The sequence below is a fragment of the Muntiacus reevesi genome, chromosome 3 (assembly GCF_963930625.1).
Source record: "Muntiacus reevesi chromosome 3, mMunRee1.1, whole genome shotgun sequence".
In the NCBI taxonomy this organism is placed as follows: Eukaryota; Metazoa; Chordata; class Mammalia; order Artiodactyla; family Cervidae; genus Muntiacus; species Muntiacus reevesi.
This window is the reverse complement of record NC_089251.1, coordinates 267,794,330-267,808,993: the sequence shown is the minus strand read 5'-3', so window position 1 is coordinate 267,808,993 and position 14,664 is coordinate 267,794,330. Positions and strand designations below refer to the sequence as shown.

Here is a 14,664-nt window from a genome sequence, read left to right as displayed (position 1 = left end):
AAAGAAAAAGAAAAGAAACAAGAAAAGTTTAAAATCAATTACCTAAACTTCTACCTCAAAAAAGTTAGAAAAACAGAAGCAAATTAAATCCAAAGAAAGTATAAGTAAAAAAATAATAAAGATAAGAACAGAAGTCAATGAACTAGAAAACAGATGAACAAATAAGAATATCCACCCCCGCCCCCCACAGGAATAAATTAGGAGTTTGGGATTAACAGGGGCTTCCCTAATAGCCCAGTTGGTAAAGAATCTGCCAGCAATGCAGGAGACCCCAGTTCCATTCCTGGGTTGGGAAGATCTCCTGGAGAGAGGATAGGCTACCCACTCCAGTATTCTTGGGCTTCCCTTGTGGCTCAGCTGGTAAAGAATCCATCTGCAATGTGGGAGGATTCAATGGCTTCTACACTGGTAGAAGAAATCAGTTGAATCTGTAATTTAAAACCATCCCATAAAGAAAATATCCAAGGGTGTATAGTTCCACTGGTGAATTCTATAAAACTTTAAGAAAGAAGCAACACCAATTTTACAAAGCCACAGTAATAGTATAGTATTGACTTGATGCACAAATAAACCAATGGAACAGAATTGTAAGAAAAAAATCCCTGCTATAGACTGAATGTTTGTGAAACTTCTAGATGTCATTTCAGGGGACTCCCAGGGATTCCAGTTCTTTATATCTCAGCACAGAAAGAAGTCAGTGAGAGGCAAAATGGTAGATAAAAAGTGATATTTTAGAATTGGAGACTTGTGAGGCTTATAAGCAGATGAGTGAGAGGGAATGCACCCAGAGAACTTAGTGGGCTACAGTTTTATAATCAGAGGAAAGTGGGGGAGGGAGACCACATTCTTCCTTATTCTTGAGTAGCTGTCAAACTTCCATCATTAGCTCCTTCTCCACATTTGGCAAGAAAGTTTTCTTGTCCCTACATGGTCAAGCCAGGACTGTCATGCCACTAGGGAATATCATTTCAGGTCTCAGTACAATAATGGTGTTTCACTGAAATCTCACTTTCCCATAACTTTTTTTTTAACTTTTTTTTTTTAATGTGTGCAAAGAGCATGTCGTAAGGATCATTAACTTACTGAGCTCACAGGACAAAATGTGGGTCTCATGCCATCATTGTTTTATTGTTTTTGTCTCATGCTTCTATTGCATGGTTTTGCTGCTTAAGAAGCCTGCTTGGTTTTGTGGTTAAGGAAACCTGCTTTCTTGAGTGATCATTAACTTACAGAGGGTCTTCCCTGGTGGCTCAGATGGTAAAGAATCTGCCCGCAGTGTGGGAGACCTGGGTTAGGTCCCGGGGTTGGGAGGATCCCCTAGAGAAGGGAATGGCTACCCACTCCAGTATTCTGTCTGGAGAACTCCATGGACAGAGGAGCCTGACAGGCTACAGTTCATGGGGTCGCAAAGAGTCGGACACAACCAAGTGACTTTCACTTTTAACTTAACTTGCAGGGGTCTCCCATGCTTTTTTCTTTTCTTACAGTCCTCCAGTGGGATTGACTATTTCATTACTTACTTTGTCCCTTTACTCTGTCCCTGTCATTTGTGTCTGCTCAGAATTCATATGTGGAAACTTAATACACCAATGTGTTGGTATTTGAAAAGTGGATATGTAAAGAGAATAGAGCCCTCACAAATAGCATTAGTTCCTATAGAAAAGAAACCCCAGAAAGACTCTTCATCTCTCCCACTATGTGAGGTTACAGGTCTGTGAGCAGAAAGTAGGCTCTCACCAGTGACCAGATCTTCCAGTACATTGGTTTTGGACTTCCCAGCCTCCAGACTCTGTGAGAAATAAATTTCTGTAGTTTGTAAGCTACCCAGTCTATGACATTCTGCCCAAACAGATTGACAAGCCCACACCTCTATAGTCAGTTGATTTTTAATAAACATTCCAAAGGAATTCAATGGACAAAGGGAAGTATTTTTAATGGTGCTAATTGTATAACTATGTGGAAAAAGTTGATCTCCTTGCCCACATCACACACAAAAATTAATTTGATATGGATCATAGACCTAAACATGAAAGCTAAAGATACAAAGTTTCTAGAAGGAAACTAGAGAGTAATTTTACAACCTTAGAATATAGGTTGGAAAAGATGTCTTAGAAGAGAAAATGTACTAACCTCTTTGGTCAGTACCTTTAAAAAAAAGTTATAAATGATTTGGTCAGAAATTTTAAAACTTCTTACCAAAAGACAGTGTTAAGACAGTGAAGTGCCAGACTTGAAGATAGTCTTGGCACACAGACAACTGATCCCAGAATATGCAAAGAACCCCTACAAATCAACAATAAAATGCCAACCAAGCAAAAATAGGACACTTCAAAGAAGAAGCTACTTTGGAAGTCTCTTATCAAGTTATATGTGTATGTGTGTGTGTGTGTGTGTGTATAGCTTTCCCTTGTAGTTCAGTTGGTAAAGAATCTGCCTGCAGTACAGGAGACCCAGGTTCAGTCCCTGGGTTGGGAAGATCCCCTGGAGAAGGAAATGGCAACCCACTCCAGTATTCAAAGAAGAAACTACTTTGGAAGTCTCTTATCAAGTTATATGTGTATATATGTGTGTGTGTGTGTGTGTATATATATATATATATATGTACATATATATATGTATATATGTGCTACATAGCATATACATATGGTACATAGCATAATCCAACTTGTATGTATTTACCCAAAAAGAAAATTTATATCTGCACAATGGCTTGTACATGAGTAATCAATCATAAAAGCAAAAAACTATAAACAACTCAAAGAATATAATTAGAAAAGTTGATAAATTGTTCTGTATTTGTACAATGAAATATTAATATTAAAAGGGAAATAATTACTGTCCAAGTATTATCACGAAGAAATTTTACCAGGTACAGGGGTGGAAAAAAAAAAAAGAAAAGAAATTTTACCAGGTACAGAAGATAATATTGGTTGATGTGATCAAGAAAGAAGAGTAGGAAGCTCCAGGTGCTCACTTCCTCACAGAAACATCAAGTAAACATCACACTGACCTCAGTAGCTTTATGAGAACTCTGTGTGTATGTGTGTTAGTCATTCAGTCGTGGCCGACACTTTGCGACCCCAGGGACTGTAGCCCACCAGGCTCCTTTGTCCGTGGGATTCGCCAGGCAAGAATGAGAACTCTAGAAACCAGTTAAAGAATCTGCAACAGCCAAATGCCCAATCAAGAAATAGCAGCACTCAAAACATTCCAGACAAAAATGTCATGGCATTTGCAATCACCCTTGCCCACCCCCAACAAAGGCACGCTACAGATAGAGGAAGTCACTTAATTCCTGATCCCTCCCTTAGAGTGGAAGGAAGTTGTGTAGTGTTTCAGCTTGTCTGGGGGTTATCGGAGGGACTGGTTTCTGCATCAGAGTGCTGACTCAGACTGCTGACAGGAACAGTGGATTAACTTGGGTAAGGGGCTGGAGGCTCATGACAGCAGTGCGGTGCCCGGGCATGGCGAATCCTGCAGGGGAATTTCTGACCTCTGTGCACCTGGGGGCAAGAAACTGTGGGTAGAGAAGTACAACCGAACATCCAAGGCCCTAAGAAGAAGAAGCCCGAGGCTCTTAGGGACGTAAGATACTTGGAGAAGCAGCTTTACGTGTGGAGGAATTAAGGGTAAGGGAAGCACCCAAGAGCCCCGAGAAGACCCTAGCTCTCATACTGCATTGATTAGGGGCTGACTCCTGCACAGTCAGGCTGCAAAGACTGGGAGAGGTTTCTGATTGTCCAGTGCTTGATTTTCAACAGACATATGACCCATTCAAAGAAGCAAAATAAACTTCGGAAAATGAACCAAAAGAAAGCCTTCGAATTTACTTGACAAACACTTTGATACAATTTTCTTAATGATTCAACTTAATGACTTAAGTTGTAATGCATACAGAAAACTAAGGAAATCAGGAAGTCAATATACGAATAAAATGAAAATATCTGTGAGAGAGAAATTATGGAGATCCAGTTTCTGGTCCAGCATATCTGGAGCATGAAAATTGTCACTGTGTTCTAACAAGCTAAATGGACTGAAAATAAACAGATCTTCTTAGATCCATTAGAGAAGTGAGGTCACAGGGCATATTGCTGACCCATAAATCAGAGAGACAAACCAGTAGACTCAGAGACTCAAAACAGAGCAAAGCAGAAACCCACGAACAGAAACTTCTGTGGGAGCTAGTATCAGGATAGGAAAACTAAACTGAAACTGATGAGTTGCTGGAGGCTCAGTGTGGAAAAGTTTGAGTTAAAAGCTCCAGACGGGACCATTCTTAGATGGGTGTGCTTGTACTTTTTCAAGTTTTATCTCCAGAAGCCTTACCAGTTACTTATAGTAAGAATTAGAGAAAAAAAATCCTCTTGTGGTTTCAGCAGAGGGAGGGGGAAAGGAACCATTTTGAAATAAACCAGAGCATTCTGTTCTTAACAAAGCCGGCTCTAAAGAGAACTATCTCAACAACACCTCAACAACTATCTCAACAATTCTAACTTACTGGAGTTTTTTCAGAGCATAAGCCACCTGGATGAAAGGAAATAATGCCATCCCCTCTAGACATCCTCTCCCATCTAAAGGAGGGGTAAAGATGAGAAATACTTGTAAAGTTCACAGCTCAGGGGAATGGTTTCCCTGAAAGATTGAAGACTAGTATTTCATGGTCTGTGGAATGCTACCCCTCCATCTACACCTTACCACCACATCAGTAAATGCCTGATTACCACAGATTGTTTTATCTAGTATATTGTTTTTGTCTTTCAACAAAAATCACAAGGTATACTATGAGAAATAAAATATTGCCTGCCATATCAGTAAACAAAGGATGTCACAGTCATCAACAATTGCCATCCTCCAACAGTGAGCTGGTGAGCCCTGAAGGAACTCAGGAAGTAAAGCATACCTGCCATCCAACAGCCTTTGGACTGCACTCACTCCAGATGACGAGCCCTGAGGAAACGCGGATGTGAACACCGGATACTGGCCCCAGACAGCTGAGGTGCATATCAAAGGAATGACTTCACTGAGCTCAGACCTTGCATCTTCTCATGCATAGAAAAGCACTAAAGTCCTTAACTTGAGATATCTAGTTTTCTTTTATTAACAATAATCTTTTGTTCTTACTACCTACCCTTTGTTGCAAAACTCCTGTATATCCTAGCTCACCTCTGTTCTCCTTGGAGCAGCTTTCTCAGGGTTACTTGAAATGCTGCCTGTCACAGTTGAAGTCTTCAGTATGACTGCTGAATAAAGCATAATTCTCATCTTTTAGGTGCATACACACACACACACACACACACACACACACACGCACAACTAAAAGGTAAAAAAAAAAACAGACAAAACAGTTTGAAGAAGTCAAGCAATCATCAGAACAAGACTCACATATGGAAAGAATGTTGAAATTATCTGGTCAGGAGCTTTTGAAAAGCTATGATTAATATGTTAAGGACATATTGTTAAAGTACTCTATTTCCTTATTTGATCAATTATCATTTGACCATGTATCTGAGGGCTTATTAATGGGATTTGTATTATATTCCAGTGGTCTGTTTGTCTTTCTTTATACCAGTACCACAGTGTTGTGATTTACTATATGTCATAATTACTGCACCTTTGTAACAAGTTTTTAAAAAATTTTTATTCAAAAAAATTTTTTAAACTTTTATTTATTTAATTATTTTTGCACTGGGTCTCCATTGCTTTGCATGGGCTTTCTCTAGTTACAGTGAGTAGGAGTTACTCTTCATTGCAGTGCTTCTCTTGTTGAGGAGCACAAGCTCTAGGGTCAAGAGCTTCAGTAGTTGTGGCACATGGGCTTAGTTGCTCTGAGGCATGTGGAATTTTCCCAGACCAGGCATTTAACCCGTGTCCCATGCACTGGTAGGCAGATTCTTATCCACTGTACCACCAGGGAAGTTCTGCAACAAATTTTTGAAATCAACTGTATCTGAAAGAAATATACAGAATGCTCCAGTCAACAACAGCATAACACACATTTTTCTCAAGTGTACAGGAAACTTTCTCGAGGATAAACTACTTTCATCACTTCTGTTTAATGTATTGCTATTCAGAGCAGTTAGGCAGGAAAAAAAGTATCCAAAATGAAAAAGAGGTAAAATCATCTGTTTGTAGATGACATGATCTTACTTGTAGAAAATCTAAGATCTCATTAAAACAAAAAATTGTTACAAGTATTAAACCAAGTCAGGAAAGTTGTAGGATATAAAATCAACACACTGAAAAGTCAGTTGCATTTACATACACTAATAATGAACAGTAAGGAAATTAAGAAAAAAAGACCATGTACAATAGCATCAAAAAGAATAGAATGCTTAGAAATAAACTAAGAAATAAACAAACAAAAAGACAAAAAGTTTGTATATTTAGAACCACAAAATTTTGCCAAAAGAAATTAAAGACATAAATATATTAAAAGATCTCTCACTTTCATGGATTGAAAGGCAATTTTTTTTCAGTTTTACTGAGATATAATTGACATGTGTGTGTGCTCAGTTGTGTCTGACTCTTTGCATCCCCATGGCTCCTCTGTCCATGGGATTTTTCAGGCAAAAGCACTGGAATGGGTTGCCATTTCCTCCTCCAGGGCTTCTTCCTGACCCAGAAGCAAGCCTGCGTCTCCTGTGTCTCCTGCATTGGCAGGCAGATTCTTTACCACTGTCCTACCTGGAAAGCCCATAACTGACATTCAGCTTCGTATATGTCTAAAGTGTAATTCATAACAGCTTAACATAAATGTACTGCAAAACCATACCACAATAGGTTTAGTTAATATCCATCTCCTCACACAGTTGCAAGAAAGAAAAAAGAACAAAAAGTTCCTTCTGATGGAATTTTTAGGATTTACTCTTGCAGCAACTTTCAATTATACCATATAGCAGTGTTAACTGTTGTACGTTACATCTCCAGTACTTATGTATCTTAAGTACCTTTTGATCACTTTCATCCAACTGCTCTACCTCCAAGTTCCCGCCTCTAGTAACCACAAATCTGATCTTTTTTTGTTTGTTGCTGGTATTTTTTGTTTCTTTTTGATTTCACATACAATAGAGATCATAAAATGTTTGTCTTTTTCATTCTGATTTATTTCATTTAGCATAATGACCTCAAGTTTTACCCATGTTGTTGCAAAGAGCAGGATTTCTTTCTTTTTTTGTTGCTGAACAGTATTCTATTATATCTATATTACATATAATGTAATATATATATATATATATATATAATTTCCTTTATCCATTCATCTTTTGATGTACACTTAGGCTGTTTCCATGTCTTGGCTATTATAGATGCCTCTTTGACATAGTAATTTGATTTCTTTGAATATATACCCACAAGTGGAATCGCTGGGTAGCGTAGTAGTTGTATTTTTAGTTTTTTGACAAACCTCCTTACTCTTTTCCATATTGGCTGTACCAATTTACATTTCCATCAACAGTGCACCAGGTTTTCCTTTTCTCTGAGTCCTTCCCAACAATTGTTATCTCTTTTCTTTTTGTTGCTAGTCATTTTAACAGGCATGAGGTGAGATCTAATTGTGGTTTTGATTTACATTTCCCTAATGATTAGTGATGCTGAGTACCGTTTCAAGTACCCATTGGCCATTTGAATATCACCTTTCGAAAAAGGCCCAGAAGCCTTAGTATTCTTTTTTTGGCCAAGCCAAGTGGCGTGCAGGATCTTAGTTTCCCAACCAGAGATTAAGTCTGTGCCCCCTCAGGTGGAAGCACAGGGTCTTAACCATGGGACTGTCAGGGAAGTCCCAAGACAGTATTTTTAAGATGTCAATACTACCTCCAAGTGATCTGCATATTCAATGTAATTCCTATCAAAATCTCAACAGTGTTTTTTGCAGAAATACAAAACTCCATCCTAAAGTTAATATGAAACTTCAAGAGACCCCCAAATAGCCAAAACAATCCTGGAAAAGCAGAACAAAGCTGAATGATCCAAACCTCCTGGTTCAAAACTTATTACAAAGGTTATAGTAATCACATCAGTGTGTTACTTGCATCCAGACAGACATACAGACCAAAGGAATAGAGTAGAGAACCTATAAATAAACCCTCACATATATGGTCAAGTGATTCTTAACAAGATTTCAAGACCACTCAATGGGAAAAGAACAGCCTTTTCAACAAATGATGTTGGAAAAACTGGATATCCACATTCAAAAGGGTGAAGTTGTACTCTCACATTAATCTATACACAAAAATTTACTCAAAATAGATCAAAAACCTAAATGTAAGAGGGAGGTAATACTATAAAACTTCTGGAAGAAAACATGAGAGGACTTCATGACACTGGATTTGACAGTGATTTCTTGAATATGACACCAAAAACGAGGACAACAAAAAAAGAAAGAATAGATAAATTGAACTAACATCAAATTTTTAAACTTTTTTGCTTCATAGGACATAATCAGCATAGTGAAAAGGCAACCCTCAGACTGGGAGAAAATATTTCTAAATCATATATCTAATAAGGTTTTAATATCCAAAATATATAAAGAACTTGCACAGCTCAACAAACAGCCCAGTTAAAGAATGGTCAAAGGATTTGATTAGATATTTCTCCAAAGAAAATAACAAATGACTAATAGACATATGAAAATATTTTCTCAACATCACTAATCATTAGGGAAATGCAAATCAAAACTACAGTGAGGTACTACCTCACATCCACTAGGATGGCTATTAATTAAAATTAATTTTGAAAAACAGAAAATAGCAAGTTTTGCTGAGGATGTACAGAAATTAAAACCCTTGTGCCCTATAGGTGGAAATGTAAATGATGCACATAATGTGGAAAACAGTACAGTGACTCCTCAAAAAATGAAAAATAGAATCAACATATGGTCTAGCAATTCCACTTCTGGGTACATACCAAAAAGAATTGAAAACAGGGTCTCAGAGAAATATTTGTACACCTGTGTTCATAATAGCATTGTTCACTATAGCCAAATGATGAAAGTAACCCAAGTGTCCATTGACAAGTGGATGGATAAGCAAAATATGTCATATCCACACAATGGAATACTATTCAACCTTAAAAAAGAATGAAATTCTGACATGGGCTACAACATGGCTGAACCTTGAGAATACCATGCTAAGTGAAATAAGCCAGTCACAAAGACAAATAGTGTATAATTCCACTTCTTTGTAGCATCTAGAGTAGTCAGATCCATAGAGAGAATGTTGAGGGTTGTTGCCAGGGGCTGTGAGGAGGGGTAACTGGGGAGTTATTATTAATGGATACAGAGTTTTAGTTTTGCAAATGAAAAGAGTTCTGTAGATGGACTATGATGATAACTGCACAACAATAGCAATGTATCACTGAATTGTAGACTTAAAAATAATTTAAAAATTTTATGCTGTCTGTCACTACAATTTTGAAAAATCATACAAAATTCTCAACAAAATACTAACCAGTGTAATCCAACAAAATATAGAAAGAATTATAAACCATGACCAAGTGGGATTTATTCCAGGAGTGCACAGTTATGTAGACATCCAAAAATCAATTACAGTGCAAATCGTCATATCAATGGGATGAATAACAAAAATCACAATCACTTCAATAAGCACAGAAAAACATTTGACCAAACATAACAACTCTCTTTCATGATAAAAACATTTAACAAACTATGAATAGAAGTGAACTTCTTTGACTTAATAAAAGACATCTGTAAGAAACCCACACACTTAATGGAGAAAGACTGACGCTTTCCCTCTAATGTCACTTCTCCTCAGTGTTGTATTGAAGTTCTCTCCAGGGCAATTAGGGGGAAAAGGTATCCATACTGGAAAGGAAGAAGTGAAAACCACCTTTATTTGCAAATGACATAACCTTGTGTGTAGAAAAGTCTAAGGAATCCATTGAAAAACTATTAAAACTAGTAAATAGATTTAGCAAGGTTACAGGACACAAGACTGACATAAAAAATTAATTGGATTTGTATACACTTACAATAAACATTCTGGAAAGGAAATGAAAGAAACAATTCCATTCACAATAGCATCAAAAACAACAAAATACTTAGGAATACATGCTACCAAGAATGTTAAATATGTGTTCATTGAAAACCATAAAACTTTGATGAAAGAAATTAAAAATGTTCTTCAATAAATTCTATCAAGGAACCTGCTCCAGGATAATGGGCAACATGATAAGACATGTTCAGCCCATGAACATGGACCTATTTCTACACTGTATTTGTTCAGACATGAGTTCCTTGATCAGAAGCAAAGCTATATCAGTTTAGTTCAGTTCAGTTCAGTCGCTCAGTCGTGTCCGACTCTTTGCGACCCCATGAACCGCAGCACGCCAGGCCTCCCTGTCCATCACCAACTCCCGGAGTTTACCCAAACTCATGTCCATTGAGTCGATGATGTCATCCAACCATCTCATCCTCTGTCATCCCCTTCTCCTCCCGCCTTCAATCTTTCCCAGCATCAGGGTCTTTTCCAATGAGTCAGTTCTTCACATCAGGTGATCAAAGTATTGGAGTTTCAGCTTCAACATCAGTCCTTCCAATGAACACTCAGGACTGATTTCCTTTAGGATGGACTGGTTGGATCTCCTTGCAGTACAAGAGACTCTCAAGAGTCTTCTCCAACACCACAGTTCAAAAGCATCAATTCTTCAGTGCTCAGTTTTCTTTATAGTCCAACTCTCACATCCGTACATGACTACTGGAAAAACCATAGTGCTGACTAGATGGAACTTTGTTGGCAAAGTTATGTCTTTGCTTTTTAATATGCTGTCTAGCTTCATTACTATATGGAATACCATAATTGTGGATACGTCCACAGATGGTAGTTTTGGCATTGTGTGTAGGGGAGGCAAATCCATATCCAGGGTAAGTGTCTATTTCAGTAAGAACAAAACACTGCCTCTTCCATGATGGAAGGGATCTAATGTAAACGTGGGCAGTGGTGCTACATTGGGTATTCAGTGTTGGTTTTTTTCTGCAAGCAAATTGGCACTAGCCAGGTTGACCTTGTTGAGTGTAAGTTTATATTACTGAGGCTATGTACAACCTCAGTCCCTCCACCATGGCCAATTTATTCAAGAGCCCATTGGGTAATGACAAGGTGACGGAGGAAAGAGGTTGATTGCTATTCACAGAACAGATCATACTACCCATACAATTACTAACCCATCCTTTTCTGCTGAGGACACCATTAGTCAGCATTCTCATTCTTAGCCCATAAAGAAATGGCTACCACATTCTTCTTTCTCCAACCTCCTTGCCACCAAGTTTCCAGTTATCTTCCTTCCTTGTCCCTGACCATCTAGCCAAACCATTGGCTGCAGTCATGAGTTGATATATAATTGCACCTGTGACTATTTCTCCTTCCAGGAAAAATTATGACCACCTGGGCTAGGAGGATTTCCCTTCACCACTATCCTGCTGGAATGGACCAGAAAGGGCTGCACCTGCAACTGTCCAGTTTTGAGTGGGCCTACATACTGTGTAAAACCATTTGTAAGCCAGGCCCTGCGTTCTCTTCCTCTGAGGAGCCCACTCAAAAGTGGAATGGTCCTAGAGAGAGAAGTATTTCAGCAAATGTGGGGGCCGTAGTCATTCAGACCACTTCCATATGCAGTTTAATTGGGCCTTCAAGGCCTGCTTGAACTTATTTCATGTATTCCACCTTGATGTCTTTGTGGTTCATGATGCGCTTCAGACTGCAGCTCACGATGTGCAGCTCAGGTCACATGGTAAAACTTGGTGGCCCATGGTTAAGTGTTCAGTCCCTATTTAGGCCCAGTAGCAAACCAAAAGTTGGTTCTCCAAAGGGTAGTAGTTATGATGTAGGAGATAGATGGGCTCCAGGTTAGACACTTACAACTAGCCTCCTGTTTGCATTTCCTGAGACAAGAGATAGGTGGGCTCCAGTGGAGACATCCACAATCAGCCTCCTGTTTTCCCTCTGAAATGGAAGTAAAAACAGAAACAGGGTAAATAGCCAGTGTTTGTCTCTTGTAAACACCTTAAGGACACAGAGAAGCAAAACCCCGTTTGAGTGAAGGATTAAGGAATCTCCCTCCCCTCCTCTTCTGGGACAAGGGAAACACTACACATGCATAGAAAGGTTGCATGTGGGTCAAAACTCAAGGGATGATGCCAGGTCGTAATGAATCTTACTCTTCCCAGAAGCCTTCACTTTGAGATCCATCTTGGCTGAGGGGTGCATGCGCACCCCAGTGGAGGGTCCCAGGGTAGGTCAGGTGTGGAAAAAGAAACCAGATAATTGGCCTGAAGGAAGACAAAGACCAGGAAGAACTGATCTATATAAATGACAATGGCCTCTTTACTGTGCTCCTCCTCACTGGGGGGACGCCCACATCTTTTCTTTTCAAGTGTGCATCTCTGCCTTGCTTCTATCTTAACAAATCGTTTCTCTGTATTCTCTCTCCCACTTGTTATGCTATGTATCTAATAATAAACTTAGTACCTGCATTTACATTTTCTGCCTCAATGATAAATGTATTTTTCACTGGGGGCAGAGATCCAGGGAAACTTAGCTTCTAGCCTCTAGCCCTTGCTGGTCTGGTGGCTAGGATTCCTGCTTTCCATCCAGGTTACCCAGGTTCAATTCCTGGGCAGGGAATTAGATCTCGTTTCACGCCGCCACTCACTGCTGCCGCACCAAGAGGCATAGCAGAGGATAGCAGGATATTCACAGAGGATAGCAGGACTTTGCTCCAAAATCCTCAGGACCTGTGCTGTGATTCATCTATTGGTGCCTGCCAAAGTTCCAAACAGCATCCCTCACCAACACTGGCACTTCAAGCACCACTGGCCCAAGTGGCAGAGCAGCTTTCATGACAAGTAGAGTCCATTCAAAATTAGCAGCTTTTTGGGTCATTCAGCAAATGGACCAGAGTAGCACACTCAGAGAAGGAGTATGTCTTCAAAATCCAAAGAGGTGTTGCGCCTTTGTTTTGGTCAGAGGAGGGGCCAGATATGACAACCCATCATTCCTTCACCTTAGAATGAATATCTCTACATGCCCCCACATCATGACCCCTAGAAACTTCACTGAAATGGTAGGTCCCTGAATTTTTTGTGGAATTTATTTTATACCTTCTGATGCATCCTAGCCATATGTCTGGAGTAGTTGCTACTTCCTGCTCATAGTATTCAATCAGCATAACATCATGAAGGTATTAGACTACATGTGTGAAATTTCATGGAAAGGAGAGGCCACCAATGTCCCTGAACCTGCTTCTCTTGCATGCCCTGCATTGGCAGGCAGATTCTTTTCCACTACCACCACCTGGGAAGCCTTGACCATGCCATCTTGACTAGTTTGCCTTTTCCCTACATGAACCAAATATTTATTTCTTCCCTTCATTTTCATCATCTAACATAAAATGTGTTATTAATAGTAAAGTTTATCTCAATATAAAGTATATCTCAGTATTTTGGTAAAGAATCTGCCCACAATGTGGGGAGCTGAGTTCAATCCTTGGGTCGGGAAGATCCCCTGGAGAAGAGCATGGCAACCCACTCCAGTATTCTTGCCTGGAGACTCCCATGAACAGAGGAGCCTGGAAGGCTACAGTCCATAGGGTCGCACAGAGTTGGACATGACTGAAGCAACTTACCAGGTATGTGCAGCATGGTCAGGCTGTCTCACCCCACGGCCACTCCTCTCACCCCACACTTAGTAAACACATGGTTACGTAAGAGCTGAGATCACTCGCAGTACTGTGCATGTGCACCGTGAGGTGCTGGCTTGGCCCTGGGCTACTCTGTGTGGTACACCTATATCAACTCCACTTGAAAAAGGCCTTTGGGGCTAAATTATGGCATGCTGGCTGTGTCATGGCTATGTCTGCTGGGTCAACCATGAGAGGAGGGAATACGCTGTGTCTGCTGCTATGGCTACTGGGCCATCCAGGAGAGAATAAATGCGTCTGCACTTCCGATGGCTCCTTGAGTTTTCCAGCTTCTTAGCTCGCACCTTGGCTATCAGGGGTTCAGTGAACGTTCATACAGTGATCTATAGCAAGATAATTGGTGTATTCAGCAGGATACCAGGCAGGATAAGAGTCTGAGGCTCCTGGATGGAGGAAGCCAGTGGCCACCATATAGAATACAGTGCCATGTGGCTGCAATCCTATTGGCGTGGGCTCTGGTGGAAGACTGGGAGGTGGGGGGTGGGTTGCTGGGCCACCAGAGAACACTGAAAGGGCCTTACAGGTGGTGGGCTCCCATTTGCTGAACAAGGGGGCACGTATTGCCGCTGGCGCCATGGGTTGGATTTCCCGACTGCCCTGAAGGCAAATGTGGATAGTGCCCTACGTGATGCCAAGCCAGTGTGCCATGTGCAGAGACACTTGGAAGAAGCAGAGCAACATATACCGGAATTAGAGCAAGAACCTCATGGCTTTGAATTTGAATTTGATAACAGGGTGGTAAGTGACAGTGATGGCGAATGTTATGAAACTAAAGATAAAGATGATGAATGTTATGAGACTGTGGGTCCCCACTTGTCAGCGACACCTGTTGTGCAGCAGAAGTGAGGCATGAGCAGCCGATGGCCCAGGGGGGAACATCCTCAAGGGGCCCCCAATGTGACTGAGTTCACGACATATCAACCATACACTCAGGCAGAGTTGGTTGACTTGGGT

General features: G+C 40.2%; 1 long non-coding RNA gene across 3 annotated transcripts in view; it reads left to right on the top strand.

Moving 5' to 3' along the window:
* Positions 1 to 14,664, top strand: part of LOC136165509 (uncharacterized) — a 77,168-nt gene that overhangs the window by 2,380 nt on the left and 60,124 nt on the right. The window lies entirely within an intron of this gene.